The sequence below is a fragment of the Buteo buteo genome, chromosome 4 (assembly GCF_964188355.1).
Source record: "Buteo buteo chromosome 4, bButBut1.hap1.1, whole genome shotgun sequence".
NCBI classification, from domain to species: domain Eukaryota; kingdom Metazoa; phylum Chordata; class Aves; order Accipitriformes; family Accipitridae; genus Buteo; species Buteo buteo.
Genome location: NC_134174.1, coordinates 50,953,210 through 50,970,541, shown reverse-complemented (window position 1 = coordinate 50,970,541; position 17,332 = coordinate 50,953,210). Strand labels below are relative to the sequence as shown.

Here is a 17,332-nt window from a genome sequence, read left to right as displayed (position 1 = left end):
CCTGTATAAATTATTACAATTCTTTAAACTCCATCTACTGAAAATAAATCTGGAAGCGTTTTTCTTAAGACTGGCTTCAGCTCCTGGCTTTGTTGGCCAGCGCTGGTAGTGTCAGCAAGACATCACTTTCCTTTTCAATCTGAGTGATGCAATAGGCTCATCCCGGTCTTCCACCCCACACTGCTCCACCTGACCGCTCTAGAAAAAGAAAAGTGGCAGAGGAAAGCTCTTGCAGAGCTTCCTGTGGACCCTCTGTCCAGCAGAAGAGGTAATAAGCAGATGTTTGTAGATTGTCCCTGTGCCGCAGAGCCTGGATGGAGGTGAGCGGGGTGCCTGCTCTGGCAGGGTGTGGAGGAGAAGCTGGGTGAGGATGGCCATGCTCCCTCCAAGGGGCTGAGCTGGCAGCGGGGGAACAAGGGAACTGGCTGTGCTTATAGCAGAGCCTCCCACATTTTCAGTTGATATTGCAGAATTTACTGTTATTGAGTATAAAAGTGTCTGATTTGCTGGAGAGCGTTGCAGGAGTACAGGCTCCTTCCCAAGACAGTGGTGCCAAGTTATAATGTCATTTGTATTCAGCCAAGTAGTTCTATTTATAATAACCTTCCAGGTGACCCAATCGTATACTTGGTAAAACACTTCTAAAGAAGGAGATTACTTTCTATCTTTCCAGGGTATGAAGTAGTGTACTATATAAATACTGCAGCTTAACTACTGTCTATTTTGAATGTCAGTTAGGATCAGGTAGTGTTATACACTCCTGAGTTTTAGCAGTTTTTATTCAGGACTTTTCAAATTTGCATCAAGCTGAAACTTGGCATGTAAGCTGTCAACACAGATGCTGGTATTATTCTAAAAATAGAGTATGTTAAAGCTTTTAAAGGTGTCAAATGGCTTTCTTATGCAGTGGTTGCAGATGCTTTAGTGTTCTGGCTCTTTCATCTATACAGAAGCTTACTGTATCACTTCCCTCGCTCCTCCATTCTGCAACATTACAGTCCTGAACAGTGAGGAATAAGACGACAAGTAATTGCACTGGAGTAATAATCCAAGGATAGTGTGCCCTGGTAAGAGGCGCAAGTAACAGTCATTTTTGGTGAAACGGAACTATCCTCATGGAGTCACCATAAAGAAAAAAATTGACACCTGAAGTGAACATGTTGCCCAAAATGATGGCATATTGCTTGACAGCACAGTGAAAGGAAAGAAAAAATCCTCAGCACTGTGGAGGTTCCCTAACACTCCCATTTAGACAACCTCCTCCCAGGGGTTACTGCAATCTCCTCCTCCTCTGCAGTGATTGCTGCAGAGGACTGCTCTACATCCACTGTGATATTTATTGAGTATGTGTATTAAAGTCTAAGGCATCACAATTCAGAAAACTTAAAATACTAAAGATCACTTATGTTCAGTGATCTGCAATCCTGTTTGAATGGTAAAAAACTGCCCTTCATAGAAAAAAACAACCCAAATGTATGTCCACAGGTGAACCCATTTGCTTCATTTTGCACAGGCAAAGAAATGCCCTCTGCTATATCCTGAAGTTAATAAACCTGAGTTCTGGTAGACTAGAAAATAAAACCAGGAGATTATAAAATACAGAACCTTTCTTGCAGAATGTCCTGCCAACAGCTCCAGGAGAGGGCAGATCGATGTAAATGTGACATACACCCTGTTCTCTTTCTTTTGTAAGTACCCTGATAAGGCAGGATGGGAGAGGTAACAAAGCTAGGGAGATCCTGCCTAGTCAGAGATGTGTCTCCAGCACAAGTTTCCATTTGTAACAAATGGAGGCAAAATACACATAATTATTTGCAAGCATGTTTAAATACAAATAGTCTCTCATATTATGATATGTAGGTTTTTGTTAATTTTCTAAGTTTTAATAATACTTGTAGGATGCAAAGATTGTGATCAGGTTTCAACTGAACTTACTCATTTAACATGATCTTCAAATTCATAGCTATTTTTTTTCCAGTGAGGAATTTACTCTTGGTAGAAGCACTTGTGCCAACACAAGTTAGTGTGCATGACTACTTCTTTATTCTTGGGGAGGCATGCTCTGTCTGTTTATAAAACAAAGAGAATTTGCCACAATGGTTACAGACAAATATTTAGAAAAGTTTCGATCCTTTCATTCCACTGAATCCAACTCGACCCAAATATGAATAAAGACCAGTCACAAGATTCTAAGCTTGAAGCATATGTTCCTACGTAATACATATTCAATACTCAACCTTTTCTTTTTTTCTCTGAGGAATTGTAGAATTTCAATGGCTATACCTCTTTTTAGAGGTTTTCATCAGTAATTTCTCCTCTAAAATTTACTCCATGTAGTGTTCAGCTATATCAAAATAATAGATAATGATGCCATATCAAGCTCTATTTAGTAGCAAAGATTTAACAATACACACCTACAGTACTCATGACATGCAAACATTTTAGTCCTTCCCATCAGAATGAAGTAATGTGAAGAACCTGCGCTAATTTCTTTGGGTTTCAGACAGCTGTGGATGAGAACTAATTTATGGTCAGGTTTTGAAATCATGCCAGCAGGAGCTTGCTTTTCAAACAGATGCTCCAGTATACTGTTAGGAAGGTCACATATCTCACGTCATCGTTTGATGGGAACCTGGTCAGAAGGCTCTTCCCTTCCTGCTACAGCTGTCCTTGCAAAATAGCAAACGTTTTCTGGTCATTGGGTGGTCTGTGAATTATTTCTCTAAAAGCTTATTTACAGAAAACTCAGGGATCCATTTTCTTAACTCTACAAACCTGGAGGCTGAACTAAATCATGTTTGTTTAGAAAAACCAACCCTCAGTGTGGTAAAAATCTGAATCTTTTTTAATAATTTCAAAATGTTAAATTCATTTTACAAATAAAAAAGTTTAAAAACCCAGACCCACAAGGGATTCTTCTTTATCAATCCTTTACTTTTGAAAAGGTACATGAAAATTTAGAGATTGCTTTTTTTCCTGATGTGCATAAAAATGAGACAACCCAGAAAGATGCAGGCAGAAGAATCCATATTTGTGTCAGTGCCTGTCCGGATCACCTCTTGGAGCCGGGTGAATGCGAGGGTCTTCTCATCACACATCATCCACTGCTGCTGCGCGGGCATAAACTGGTGCTTCTTTAGCGCTGTACCGTCCTTTGAAAGAGGTTTCGGGAAGCCTAGGCGCAGGTTAAGAAGGAGCACAGCATGGCCATGGTGCCCAGCACTCTCACTCAGGGGTCGGCACGGCTCTCCGGGACACTGGCTTCACTCCAGGGCTCTGAGCGTCTCACCTGCGTGTGCTCCAGGTGGTGTGCGGCAGCAGCAGCTCCACGCCTCTCCCAGAGCCGAGCTGTCGGAGGGAAGGGGCCGGAGGAGCACACCTTGGCCAGAAGCTTTTTGTGTCTCCTCAGCCTCCATGAACCCCAGGCTGCATTGCAACATTTCCCCTCAGGAAACATCACGGTTGATGTCAGAGCTTTCTAGCTCCCAAGAGTTTCTTCTGTACTTGTCTCCTAGTGAGACAAATAGAAGCCGGATTTTTTTGGTAGGTTACTCATGCTGTTGATAGTCAGCAGTGGCTGTAGTTTCACGAATGCTTTCAGGTAGCATAAACCAGTTCTGGTGTTGAAAGCAGCTGTCCACCCTTCCCCACCCTCCAGCTACTTGCTGTCATCCCACCAGTCCCCTGCCCTGGTGTTTGCAGGAGGAGTGTTTTGTGTGGTTACATGGAGAGCTGGTTATGCTTAAACCAGGGAAAAAACAAGAAAGGTTGGTAAATCATTCGTGAAAAGATGGGGAGGGTCAGCAGCAGGGCCTGGGCTCAGCGGTGGCTCAGTGCAGTGCCTGAAGGTCAGGCACCAGCTCCAAGGCTGGAACTCACCGCACTGATCTAGGTGCTGTACAGGAAAGGGTGACTGAATCAACCCCTGCGGGAGACTCAAACACAGCACCCCTGGGATTCAGAGCCCAAATTCACTTTTGGTGCCCAGCTGATACAGCCCAGAAGGGGAATGTGCATGTAGGTTATATTTTGCAAGAACTGCCCAAAAAAGGTACAGTGAATATTTTTTGCTTGTGGTGTGATTTGACACATGACATACCACAGCAACCTTCCAGGGCAAAGAATGCGATCCTAGTATGTATCTGATATAATTAAGGATGTATGACTTAAGTACCAGCTCATGGCAGTGGTCTGAAGTGATAGCATTGGACTGAGATGCAACATTGTGGTTTTACTTCCCATCTAGGGAATTGCAATATGTGCTAAAAATACTGCTGGGCTCATGGAAATGCAGAGTGTTATCGCCTGCAGAGGGGGAGGTGGAATGTCAGTCCCAGGAGAAGTCACCACAGAAGTGGGAGAATGTAGCATTGAACATTTTAAGGTAAGCCTTTTTGTGTTGCCAGCAAGATAAGCTGGGACTGGATTGACATTCTTTATCCCTCTCTCCCCTCTGTCCCTTGCAGGATGAGAAATGATCTGTTTAGAAGTGAGTCATAGGTAAATAAAACATATATAGGTGAGCATACTGAAGATGTTGTTTTCCTCCTTGTGTTTTGTCATGGGAAGACACATTTATTTTTTAACTGTATTTAAAGTCACTCGTCTCTAGGGAAACATGGGAGGGGATGCTTGACACACAAGGGCTGTGGCGACTCGTCCTCCTCTCCAAACCCACTCTGTGCCCTGGCTCTGCTATCCCAACTCTGGGTGGCACACAATGACTATCATTTAAGAGAGCAGCCAGAAGAGAGGAGTTGTTCTGACAACCTTTATAGAAAAAATACCTATGACCCTGTTTGAAATTGTGGTTACAGACAGCGGTGTCTGCTGAATTATTTAAATTGATACCTTCAGGTTCTACAATCACATAATCAGAAGAGAGGGAACAGAGAAATTTATACACAGAGTTACTTCTGAAGGACAATAAGGTAATAAACAAAATGTTCTGGATAAATAACAAATTAACCAAAGTGATTAGATTTCAGCCTTAGAGAACTGTAGAGCCAACTCCTGCCCGTTTTACCCATCTGAGTAGATTCATTAACAACAATCTGCTTCTTAGTAAATTGCCAGTTATAAAAAAAACCAATTAAACTTGTTCGTTTGCTTCTCTATTTTTATGCATTTTAATAATTCTAGTCATAACCATTAAAACTTGTGTTTTTATACTCCCATGTTGCAAAATACTCTTCACATTACTGTTAAACCATTCAACCTCCTTCTTCTGTCTGACTGTCACTAAAGCATCCACAGAGGGGGTAGAGGAAAAGTAAATACATCCAGAACAGGTGCATGAGCAGGATGATGCAACTGTCTGCTCACTCTGCCCACAGGAGCAATGCGGCACCTCGGGGCCATGCGTGTGGATCTAGAAAGTGGGACCGAGTGAATTCCATGCCAAAGTGTTGACAACATCTGATATGCACAAGAGGGAAGCTGCGCGCACAGAACTGCACGTCTTGCTGAACATAATACCATGCAAACAGCAGTGGGGTTAGATTAGCACACAGCAATCATTTATTTGCTATAAAAACAGATGTGCCTTATAATTGCATCTAAAAGGTGTGCTCCCAAAATTAACAATCCAAAACCTGTATGAAGAGAAAGGTTTTGTAACTTTAATAATCAATTTGGAAAAGTTACTCTCCATTTTCTTATACTGTAAGTACCAATTTTAGTAAAGTACCGAGTGACATCTATGAATTTTTTTTATATTTTTTATTTTGTCACATTTTTATGTTTATAATGACTCTATGCTACAAGGCTATGCATATATTGGCTTAGAGCAGCGAATTTTCTTTAAAAGAGTTGTTTGTGTATTTTTTTTTCGTTTATACTATTCATGAAGTACCTAAGGTTATTCAGGAGAATAGCTAGCTAAAAAAATCATGATCTTTAATATGCACGTATACTATACTTATTCTGCGAAAACAAGTTGGCAGAATTTTGTATGAAGTTGTGGGTAACATCTCTTTCCTGAGCGACAGTACATTTAGGAAGTGGCTGGCAGTTTTTTATTCTTCCCATGAGAAGTGACACTCCAGAAGACTCCCTTTGTGCCCATTCTTCTCAGGAGCATTACAGAGAGGGTGACTGGCTCAGCAAAGCAACAGCTCTGGAGGGAGAGGTTTCACTTTACTACCCCTATGAAAGGAGAAAAGTGAGGTAAAATGATATTAATTTGGATTTTTATCCACACTTTGAAGAGTCACACTTGAGAAGCTAGCAGAGTTGTGTACAGGCATTATTCATCCCTGTTTCTGGAGCCCCTAAATCTGTTGTGCTGAATGTTGTACAGAACTGGAATAAAAAGGCAGGCCCAAAGAAAGCTGGCAATCTGTGTGTGGTACAATGGACGATAAATGGGTGCTAATGGATGGAAATAAGGAAATAATTCTGTCACAGGCTGATCAGTGATCTGATGAATTGGTAGGCAGGAAAGGTGAGAGGGCGTAAAAACTTCCTGTTTTCTAGCAAAAGGAGTTTCCAAATAGAAGAACTTTGCTTGGTATCTCTTTACAGTGTAGTTGGAGATTGCTCTCGACACTGATGGGCATTTAGTGAATTGGAAGTATTTAATCTTATACTTCATGCATGTTTGATGAACTGTTGTGGAACCTTCTTGGACGGCCACAAAGTTGCGATTTCTGGATTAAGGAGGGACACCTAAACCGCAGGTGTCTGTCCTAAGGCTGAATCTGGTCCCGCCAGAGTTCACCATTGTACACTGGGGTGGTGCTCTGCAGCCAGAAATCCAGCACCTCTGGCTCTGGTGTAGACTTATCACGAGAATAAGCCAGAGACCAGGCTGCTGCCAGTGTCCAAGGGTCATGGCAAATGCACCCCAAGCAGAAGAAAGTCTCTTCGGCCTTTGTATTGCAGCAAGGATAACACAGTCCCAATCCAAACTGGAGCTCTGCAATACGAGTAAGAATATTAATGGTAACAGACTGCTGTACAACTGAAAACACAGGTCAAGGACACAAGACGTCCTTGCCTCAGTAGTTTTCCATTTGCTCATGATGCAAATGTCTCCAATGACTATCTGACTGTTCTCTTGGCTTGTTCTAGTCTTGTGGGCGAAGCATTAACTGTGATGAACTCCGGGTTCACGTGAGCTCAGCTCACGTGGTAAGTCAGACTCCCAGCCTGTGAGAGTAACTCCACTGATGGCACTTCCTTAAGCAGAGTTGTAGCGCTGTGCCCTTTATTCTCTGCTGTATAAACCTGGGCCCATTTAGTCTAGAGGAATTCTGCTTAAAATTGGTTGGCATAGTGGAGTTTCTGCTGAAAGATGGTTGAAAAGGGAGAGAAGTGAGAGATAGGAAGTGAAGCCAAATTATACGTGGTGTGAACCTTGTTTTCCTTTTCAAAGTAAAACTAAATGTATGCGATCTAATTTAAAATGACAAGATGCTTTTGAAATATATATAAAATGTTTCATTTCAGTGTGAAGAAATGCTGAAAAACTTTTTTGCTACCAAGCAGACATGTGGATGACATTGGCTGGCAGCCTGTTACAGCACAAGTAGTACAAAGGGAATTTTTTTCAAACATTGCCACAGTACATGTTTTTTTTTTTCAGTTGCTACTATAAAGTCAGTCAACTGAGAAGAATTTCTCATGTTTTGGGTGGTAATAAATCTTCCAGAACAGTGTTAACCAACACCTCGGGCAGTTTTGCTGGTTCATATTACTCTATATCCCACAATACAAATTGCTGAAATGGGAGAAGGGGCTTAGGTACACATTTCAAACATTTCCTTCCTAGTTTTGGTCAGCATCGTATGACTACATGGGAGAAATAGCAAGGGATTCATCAATAATATAAGCAGTAAGCTACATCTCAGGTTTTAAGTTAAAAAAGAAAACAAAACCAAAACAACTCTTCCTTTCCTGCTCCCCCTCCTTATTCCCATCTAACTGTTCAACAGACTTTGTGAGAAGTCTTGGAACAATTTCCCTTTTCAACACTTCTAATTTAAATGACTTACTAGAAATGAATATTTCATGGCATATCAGGACTCTGTTCTTCAAAGCTTCATCTCTTTAGTGCTAATTATTTCAACAAGACCTATACTAAAGGCAAATCCTGTCACTTCTCTATATCGTCTGCATTAACACTATAAAACTAGCTTCATATGACAGTTAAAGTTCTTGTTTCTGGTATTTCCTCATTTTCACTTTTAGTGTCTCCCACATAAAGAAGTGACATGGTTTGAAGTGACGCAGGGTTTGGAAACCCTGCAGTTAACCTGATATGGCCTCATTAGTGAAAAAAAACCCAAGACTGCTAAAATTTAATCCTTACTTCCCTTTCTCTTCAAGCCAAAGCCACCTTCAATTTCTATACTGGAAATTCCCATAGCAGTATCCATAGACAAAGTAATGTTTAACCCTCCAGGTCGGTTCGAAATAGTATGTATTGCCTCAGCAAGGAAGGAAGGTCTGCTTGGACACCTGCATGTTTGGAGTTAAGAAACGTAGAGAGTTTCCACTAGACCTCACTTCTCTTGTCGTAGTAAAAAAACCCCAAACCAATCAACTCTCCACCTGTATTCCTTTCACAATCTGATGGGTCCAGAGGTAATAAAATAACCCCCCAAACCCAACACTTTTGTGATTTGATCAAATGGAAAGACATGCAGTACAAAGCTGGAAATCTTTTCCATATACCTTGGCCAAGGTCAAGACAACCCTGTGTACAACCTGTTGCTGGGGCATCAGCGTTTCAGACACACTTTCTGAGGCTCTTGCCATAGTTCATTCATGCACTGTGCACACTGAGGAAAACACATGTAGGGCAAAGTCCAGGCTCTTCATCTCACCCTTTGAAGTTCTCTCTTCTTGCTTTACTCATACTCAACCTTCAGCAGCCCATCTCTCATTAGCTGCACTTAGGAAGTCTTTGTCCTGGCTTCTGCCTGACTCTTGAAGTCTAGCTGAGCATCCAGGTGGACCCTCACATCGAGACAAAAGCCGCTGGGAATGGCCTACAAGAGAACAGCACGGGGGCTCACGGTGGCATTCTGACTGCCACTTGCTGGTATAATCCTCCAGGGGAGAGCATTAAGGGCTGATGGCTGCTGCATCACCAGAGCAGCATAAAGTAAAACCAGTGCAGCCAAAGAGCAGTGAATGTTATGAGCAACAGTGGCAATAATTTCTCCAGACTACTCTTTGTGTCATTGAGCAGCCCAAACCTGGGGAAACACCTCAAAGGAGGAAAGAGCCAGAGTTTCAGACTTCCACTTTCATCCTCCAACCTCTGAGCTGAATGACTGTCCTGGTTTCAGGTGGGATGGAGTTAATTTTCTTTCTAGTTGCTGGTATAGTGTTATGTTTTGCATTTAGTATGAGAAGAATGTTGATAACACACTGATGTTTTCAGTTGTTGCTAAGTAGTGTTTAGACTAAGTCAAGGATTGTTCAGCTTCTCATGCCCAGCCAGCAAGAAGGCTGGAGGGGCACAAGAAGTTGGGAGGGGACACAGCCAGGGCAGCTGACCCAAAGTGGCCAAAGGAGTTTTCCATACCATGTGACATCATGCCCAGTATATAAGCTGGGGGGAGTTCACCTGGGGGCCTGATTGCTGCTCAGATCTGGGCAACAGTCAGTAAGTGAGGAGCAGTTGCATTGTGCATCACTCGTTTTGTATATGCCAATTCTTTTATTATTATTATTGTCCTTTTATTATTATCATTATTATTATCTTCCTTTCTGTTCTATTAAACTGTTCTTATCTCAGCCCATGAGTTTTACTTTTTTCCCCAATTGTCTCCCCCATCCCACTAGGGGAGCAGGGGGAGTGAGGGAGCAGCTGTGTGGTGCTTAGTTGCTGGCTGGGGTTAAACCACGACAATGACCTAGATCAATTTTGACTTTCTAAAATTGGTATTCAGAAGAACCACACTTCAGCTTTTCCCTCAATATCTACATATGGCCTTTACTCATCCACACTAAGTTTTCTGATGGAGAACTAGAAGGCTTTGCATACCCTTACCTGTTCCCGCAGCCAGTCTCCCAGGTGCCTAGCATCCTTAGTCACAGTAATCAGACATGAAACTAACAATTCAATTCCAGTTTTATGAAGTGCAGATTTCTGTAAGGGTGGACTTATTATCACAAAACAACCTGATATTTATTATCAGGCCCTATAGCTTTTGACAAGTTTATTAGTTTTAGATGTGGATCTTAACTAACTCCCATTCCTTGACTATTATAAGAGTGACTTTGGCCTCTTAAACACTTAATAAACATGATGAAACAGTAAACTAGCTGAAATGAAAAGAAATGTTGTGGGATTAGCTCTGCATTTGAACTGAGCTCTTACTGCATTATTTAGCAAACACAAGGATAAATGCTTGTAAGGTGGTTCTTTTGAAATAGCAAAACAAGTAGGATGATCTGGGGAGACATGGTGAGAGTAGGATTAAGTCTTATAAAGAAAAATCCCTCATGACATTGTAGCTGAAAAAAACAAGGAGTAATATTTTCCATTTGTCCATACAAGCTATTGCAACCATTTCTGCAGCAAAGCTGAAATGGTATGTGCAGATAGCCATTGGGGTGCAAACTTAATGTTTGTATGTGTGAAGCATCCTGGCATGAACAGATGATCTTCAAATGCAAAAGTTTGCTTCCCTATTTTGCATCACAAAACATTTGCAGTAGTCCTACAGCATTTGACAGCACTGTTTATGATCAAGGGCCAGATTGTAATATCTGTGTTAATAGCTATTTAGCTTTTACCCTAGCCCTTCCCAAATTTTCCTCTGTTTTATCCCGCTTCTGATGGCCTTGTGACCATATAAACTATATGAACAATTGTGCTTCTGTCAGACTAGTCACCCGGTTGGAACTGCCAGAATCTGGCTCATAAATTGCAGTTCGACAGCTGCTGCCAGACATAACAAGGACATCCACTGATGTCAGTGAAGCTATTTGTGAAACAAGGCGCTGCTCAAAGGGAATAAGGGTATCTCACAGTTAATCTGCTTGCTAGGAATGTGGAAGTTAGGGGAGCAACAACAGGCAGAAATACTAAAAAGTCTTTTTGTATGGTTAAATACTTATTTTGGGATTGTGAAATACAGGAAAATAGGGAACATAAATATATTAATTCAATAAAGACTATATCAGTGAAAATGATTCTTCATATGAAAGCTGAAGCACAACGATGAAAAAGTATATATACCAGCAGAAAATCCATCACTATGTATCTCCTTCTGTTAATACAATCATAGTTTAGGCTAAGCCCATCGTAAAACTTAAATGAACTGGAAAAGAGAACATTCTGTTTTGCAATTGTTAAAAACAATTGAATATGATGTTAAATTCACCATTGGTTTTGGCAGCAAGTCCTTGCTCCTCCAAACTCCTATGTACGCACTTTCTACTCTTTTGTAACAGGGACTTTAAAAAGTCATTAATTTGGCTTAGTTTGCATGGGAATGATGCAATCTGGACAATGTGGAGAGCAGTGTTTGAAAGACATCGTTTGCAAGGTCGTGCTGGGTGACAGCAGCACTTTGATCTGTCAAACGCATGAAACGTGTGCTCACTTTGGGAAAGATTGGAATAAATGAGGAAAATAAGGTGATACTGGTCACTCAGCTGCAGCTACAAAGTCTTACCTAGCATGTGGCCAAGTTTTTGGGCAGGCAAAGAGTATACCAGTGTTGTACATCAACAGAAACCCCAGGATAGATCTGGTACTGGACAGAAATAATTCTCACTTCACCTGCAGCGCTTAGCAAAAAAATTTGTTTCACTAAGTTTTCTTTAATCAGATTCTGAACTAAAATAATTCTCCCTTCAGTGAAACTGAAATAAGGAATATTCTAAAAGCATGAATAACTGATAAGACATGAATAAAATTACTTCCATCTGTATGTGATTATTATAAATGTGACTTCTCTTTTAAACAAAGAGTACTGTAAACAAATACATGATCCAGTTTATTAACTGAAATTGGCTGGATTACAGTTTGAAAATAAGATACACATGTTGGCAATTGCTATACTTCACTATAGCTAGGCCTTTAAAAAGCATACTTCATGTGTTTTTTTCCTGTAGAAATTGTAGCCTTTTTAGCTTCCCTTACTAAAAGATTTTGAGAAGTATCTTTCCAAGATGTATAAACAAGCCTGACTTCTGAATCTGTATTCAGACATGAGAGGGCAGATCCAGGCTCCGTCAGTTTCGTGGGCTAGTGTAGAAGTTAGACAAGTCTTCCAGCCAGGCAGGGGTACTGCAGAGGGTGACTAGGTATAAATGTTTCGGTGGTTAGCGTGCTTGCCTATAGCCTGTGCCGCTTAGGAGACAAGACCAAGAGATGCATGACCTGGTTCAACTAGAAGAGCTGTGTCAGCGGTCTGCTTTATTAGGGCTATTTTATCTTGCAGGATGGTTGTTCTCATTGCCTGGTCTGTAAAATGGTGATGAAACAGACCTTCCCTGCTTCCCATAGGTGTTATTAGGGGAACTTAAACTGCCAGGTTCTTAGGTACTAGTTGCCAAAGAAAGGTAGATTATTTTTTTTTGTTGGTTTTTTTTGAGTAGCTTTGAGAGAAAAAGCTTCTCTGCTTGGTATAAATAAAGAGAGAAACCTTCTGAACAGCAACCTGTCATTCAAGGCACTCGTGGGATGCCTGGGCCAAGTCCTTGTTCCCTGTCAGGCAGAGCCCCTGTTTCACCCTGGGTCTGCTGCCTTGCTGGTGCATAAGCCTTAAGCACTAGGCTGCTGGGCATTCGGGAGCAAGTCTCGCTCAGAGTGAGAGCCTTCTCTTTCTGATACACAACGAAAACGTGATTTTAAAAGTTCTCACGTCTTGAGAGAGCTCTGTGCTTGTTAGAGCGGAGGGGGCAAGTTAGATCCCATGGAAAGGAACAGCGATACAGATCTGAAGCAGAGCACCATATTCAGCCTAAACAAATGATTTTTGTTGCACAGTTTGGACAGATGGCTAGCAAAAACAGCCAGAGGCAATGCAAAGATAATATTCATGTGATGTCCCACTTCCCCATATTAAGGAAATGCATGTTAATCCTGGCACTAATCCAACACTGGGCTATGACATTAGAAGGACATAGGCAGCAAGTAGGAACATGTCTGCAGAGATCATTAAAGATGATTATTGACTCTCACAATACAAGGACTTTGTGTAGCAGATGTAGAAAAAAACAGGAGGAAACGTAGGCCCTGAATCTCTGCTTCAAGCCTGATTTCCAACATATCCAAGCAATGATGACAAAGTGTTTTGCAGATATTACTGGAGCAATAATTTTCAGTGCTGTTAGTCCCATCCTGGCACAGCTAATATGCAGGCTGGAGAAAGACAGGCCTTACCTCTCTGTTCCTGTCATGCAGCCTAGAAAACCAATGAAGTATCACAATAGATATGAACAACAGCACAAATGAACCTCCTTATCTAATTGACTCCAGTACTGGTGGCTCACAGTTGAATGAGTTAGGAAGACATGAAGTTAAAATGTCAAGTTTAAAAGCTAAAGGAACTAACTCTGGCCTCAGCTAAGATTCTTACGCAGCAGCTCCAGAAGTAGATGTGTGCCACAGTTCAAGCGGTATTTACTTCAACCAAAATTTACCACATTTACAGTATGAAGGATTCCCCCAGTGAAGGAGCTATGTCAGTCCTGTCCCTCCTTCCGGCACAGCAGAGACAAAGATGGCCAGGTGATGGGTTAGCTTAGTATACTGCACTTCAGGCTTCAACAGGGGTGTAGCAAGACCACTTTCCAAGCAAAGCCCGGGATAAAATTACATCAGATGCCATACCAGTCTTCAGCTGCCCTGAGCAGGCCAGTAAACATAGGAGAACTTTTTCCCCTGTCTTATGTTACAGCTTTCCCCCAGAAAACCTCAGATTATTTTGGGGTTTGGTGCTGATTCTAATGTCACTTTGTTTGCAACATGAAATAATTTGTCATTTGCAAAAGGAATAGAGTTAAAATTGAGAACTTAATAAATCTTACCAGAAAAAATCTGTTCAAATTACATGAGACAGAAATATGTTCTGAAAACTCTCTAAGGGGTCTTAAAAATGCAGCAGGGGGAGAGAGATGCCATCCACTTAGTTCTCTAGTCCCACCTACCATCATGTCTACACTAAATAGCAAAATGCTCAGTTTAGGAGAGGTCAGAAAACATGGGGGAAAAATTGAGTGAAGGACCAAGCACAGCCAGTATTCCCACCTCTCCCTGTGTTTCATTTCATCCTACAAAGCCAAAGATTGTTTTCTTGTCTTTATAAAATGAAAGGAAGCCCTGCCCTGTTTTGTTAGAAAGCGTTGATCTTTTTATACCAGCTATCTGCTCAGACAAGCAGAAAATTTCAGATAAATCCTTATAACAGGCTCTTTTTTACTGTAAGGCCAAATAAATGGTTGAGGTATTTATTTCTTGGAAGAATAATAGATGAGTTTCTGCCCTGCCTCTGCGTTTGTGGCCATTAATCAGTGACAGCAATTAAAAATTATTGCCTTGTAAATTGTTTCCATTACCAGCCCAGCTCATGTGTTGGATGGAGGCAAAGGTGAGCAGGGCCATGGCGGTCAGTGGATTTCTCAGGTTGGCAGCCAACACTAGCACTATTGCTGTTATGCCTTTCTTCCTGTGACGGACGTGCCCTGGAGCAGAGCTCCATCAGCCTTTGCAGCACGAGTGGTGGCATGCAGCTCATATCACAGCAGCTCCGAAGGGCTGACATGATTGTCTCTACTTTCACGTGCCCCCATCTTTGCTGCATGTTAGGCTAAGCCACAAGCCAGCTAATGGATTTATCAACCACTTGGAGAGGATTAGATGGACATCACTTCACTAAGGTTTCACAGCAAGCCCGGACAGCTCGTGGTGGTGGTGGCTCTAGCCTGTGGGGAGCTGAACTGCAGGGTCCCATGGCCCCAGCAAAGGTCAGACTGCATTTATGCACCCAGCCTTTACAAAACAGCCATCGGTCACTGTTCAGACACAGGGGACTTACTTAGATGGGTTTTGGCAGCTGGATCCAGTGCCTGTATGCATTACAGTCTGGATGGGACCTGGGGAACCAAACTGTTACAAGTCAGCAATAGAGACCTGGGGAACTGCTCCCGAGATAGAGACCCTCCATCACAACAAACCCCATGCCAAGAATTGCAGCAATGCAAGGAGAGAAACATTCATCTTACTACCTACAAGGTGTTAGTTCTGTGGGTCGTACAGTAAGAAAGGTATTATTAATAGCAAGTTTGGCCCTTGTTCTCGGACATAAAATTTGCAAAGCTATGAAGCCAGGTGTCCGATACTGTAGAAATCACTTCAGAGATTAATACCACCAAAACGGTTTTTAACTAACCATTCTGAAGGTGTTTCCAAATTTGAAAGCCTTTGTTTAGGGAAATCTGCTACTTTGCCAGGTGACAATAAGGTTACCTAAAACAGAATTTACAGAATTTACATGCTTAGTACAAAAATGAACAGATAGGATCACAAATCTATCTTATATTAAATACCTCGCTTTATTATTCAGGGACCCCTAGATTTTAATTTTTATATTTTCTAATGCTTGACTTCCGTTATGGTAGGAATTATACTACTGTCAGTTGGTCAACTCTAGCAGCCATTACTTTCATTAAAATGAATGGAAGCAAGATTAGATGCAAACCTATTTACAGCAAAGGCAACCAACCAACCAATGAAAAAACCCAAACCCTGTAACTTATAAAACACTTTCTCTGATGCAGCTTGTGCACAGCTCCATAAGAACCATGAGGGAATATATTAAATCCTTTGCAAGGCTGAAGAAGGCAAGTACCAGGTGGAAGACACTTTATAGTGGATCTACTCTGACTCGAAGTCATTCAAACTTCAGCAACTGTTTGAGATGTGTTCAGGTTCTTTGACTATACTCTGTTCTTTTCAGACCAAACATGGACATTCCCAAACTGAAACAGTTTTCCAACCAACACTGCAGAGGATTCAAAAAGAAAAATGTCCTTTCTTCCATACACAGTTAAGGGAAAACTCACAATGAGGAACTGAAACCCAACACTCGCTTTATGCAGAAATTCCAAGAAAAGAGGAGTGGTGGACCAAGTATAATCAACAGCCAAGGAATGGTCTTTAAGAAGGATGAAATGTTAGACTGTTTTCAAGCTTATGTTAAGCAGATATCGTTGTAAAAAGATCTATAAGGAACTTTTGTTAGTGTTAGAAATTTAACTGGAAGTAGAATTCTGTCACAGTAATGAAGCTGCTATTGCAAATATTTTGCAGTGGAGAAATAAGCTTTTAGTAGCCCATAAAAACATACATATTTAAAGAAATGGTGCATTACCCAGGTCAGCATTATGTTTCACCTCTGATTTCCCTTTTTTCCCACACCCTCTGCACACTTCCTTCTTGCTGAAGGCTACAATCCTTGAGAGAGGAGGTAGTGAGGCTCTGCACAAGTGTAATAGTCTAAACCTGTCTTTTTTCTGCAGATTGAGACTTAAGAATTTAATCATTTACAAGACAACACCTCTGCTTGAGGCCTCCTTTCAGCTTTTATTAATTAAAAGTACATGTCTTTTTCATACAAAGTGGAATCTCCGTGAGGTGAGAGGCACTGCATTCTTGGGTATATTTAACAGAGAGCAACATAATCGAAGCAATTTAGGGCTCTTCTATACTGCTCATCTCTTTGGTGGCATAAATTTAGAAAGTGTTAAAAGGTCTAATGCCTATAAAACTTAAGCATGTTACAGCAAGCCAAAAAAAAAAAAAAAAGGAGATTATGCATTCTCTCAGGAATCTGTCTAAGGAAGTTATGGGTGTAACTAACTGCAGCGCTCTTTGGCTTTGGTGAAAGTCTAGAGCAGGAAGTATTGGTGGGACGTCCCTGGGGGAACTTACAGAAACAGAAGCTACAAAGTAAGGGAAAAATCTAGATAAGAGAATTGATAGAAATCCTTAGGAGAAACGATTCTTCTATTGGACTGAGAGTCTAGAAGAGGAATATCTTCTTTCTGGAATTAACAGTTTATTGCAGAAAAAGAAATGGAATGCTATAGCAATGATGGGCTCCCCCAGAGCGGTTACTGGGACCTCTCACTTGGAGAAGCAGTGAGAGGAATTTTTTTTTATTCTGCCATTTTGTTAGTTATGGCTGTAACAGCAATTTAGGCAACAGAAAGAATTTCTAAACTACTTGGGGAAGTTGTCAGCATTTTGTGATTGACTATCAATTTGTGATTGACTACTCATACAAAATGAGTGGGACTCAAAACAGCAGGACTCCAGATCTTGCCCTCCTCACCACTGACCCCAGAGCTGCTCCTAAGG

At 41.4% G+C, this 17,332-nt stretch overlaps 1 long non-coding RNA gene across 2 annotated transcripts; it reads left to right on the top strand.

Annotated features, from left to right (window-relative positions):
- The first annotated feature begins 220 nt into the window (after window positions 1-220).
- Window positions 221-5,776, top strand: LOC142030657 (uncharacterized). 2 transcript variants are annotated; one of them, XR_012650235.1, is made up of 4 exons: window positions 221-320; window positions 4,247-4,384; window positions 4,858-4,931; window positions 5,337-5,776. It is a non-coding gene; the product is annotated as an uncharacterized LOC142030657 (long non-coding RNA). The 2 variants fall into 2 exon arrangements; XR_012650236.1 differs by lacking the exon at window positions 4,858-4,931.
- The last annotated feature ends 11,556 nt before the right edge of the window (window positions 5,777-17,332 follow it).